This window comes from Buceros rhinoceros, unplaced genomic scaffold (assembly GCF_000710305.1).
Source record: "Buceros rhinoceros silvestris isolate BGI_N320 unplaced genomic scaffold, ASM71030v1 scaffold9423, whole genome shotgun sequence".
In the NCBI taxonomy this organism is placed as follows: domain Eukaryota; kingdom Metazoa; phylum Chordata; class Aves; order Bucerotiformes; family Bucerotidae; genus Buceros; species Buceros rhinoceros.
In genome coordinates, this window is record NW_010405343.1 from 5,548 (window position 1) to 6,761 (window position 1,214).

Sequence of the window (1,214 nt, forward strand, 5' to 3'; positions counted from 1 at the left end):
AGTGGGGTTAGAGATGGAGCCCGTGGCACTGCTGCGAGGGCAGCACGTTTTCATCCGGGTGAGGAGGCTCTCGCAGAGGCAGTGATGAGGGCTGCCAGGAATCCTGCGCGTTACAAAGTCATTAGGATTTTTGGCCCCTTAAATTATTACGAACCCAAATATAAACATGTCTTTTCTTAAAGTGGATTTTATCTCAGTTGGAGAGTTCTGGTTTAAGTGCGGAACGCGGGTGCAGCCTGCAGCGTGAGTTGATGTAGCTGCTCCGTGACCCAGCCCCTGCCGTTTCCTCGTGGGTCGTCCCTTCGCTTCCTGCAGCGAGTGGCTCCACTCAGGCTCGTCAGGGATGCTGCAGAAGGATTCACGGGGTTGGACCTGGGTTTCCTTACGTCCTTATGTGTTTGCTGCTGCCTCTGTGTATTTTTTTTGGTCATATCACTCACTGCTTTTGTGAAAGGTGAAAACTCTGTATCTCGGACAAAAACTGTGAGAAAAGCTCTTGGTACCCTTGTGTTGTTCCAGAGGGGAAAATCTGCAGTCCCTACATAGTGCAGAAGGGAAAACACTTTTCAGTGGCTTGTCTTTTGTCGTAGCACTTCTAAAACGTTTTTAGACATGATCTTTTCAAAGCTACGCTGGGGGATTTCCACTCCCTTGCTGTTTTGAAAGGCTCGTACTGTTGTTTTAACCACAAGGCTTACGCCGACGCATTCTCTCTCTCTCCGTCTCTCTCATTTTCTCCCCATTGAGGACCAGCCACGGTTTTCAGGTACAGCTTTACCAAAACGTGTCTTGTTAATTCTAGTGGGATCTTAATGTTGCTAGAGTTATTTCTGCTCTCTGAAGGGCTCCTCAGGGGTGAGCTGTGGCACACGGAGGAGTGAGTGGCGCAGAGCTGCGCTGGGGGAAGGCTACAGACTCCGGAACATCTCAGGAACTGAGCTCACCCTCTGAACCAGCAAAGCAGTGCCAGAGTGTCGTAGGGGTGAGTGGTGGTGCCTCCTTACCGAAATGTCTGTTGTTTCTCAGGAAGGTGGTAAAAGATCCAGACATTGCTACAGAAGTGATGGGAACAAAGTTATTTTCTAGCTGTGAACGAGATTATTTTAAGCGAAAGTATTCCATGTGACTGTAACAATCATGCATTGATGAGATGTGGAGAGATGTCTTAATAATACCAAAGTAATTACTTAATGATTAGGAGTTCCAGGGGAAAG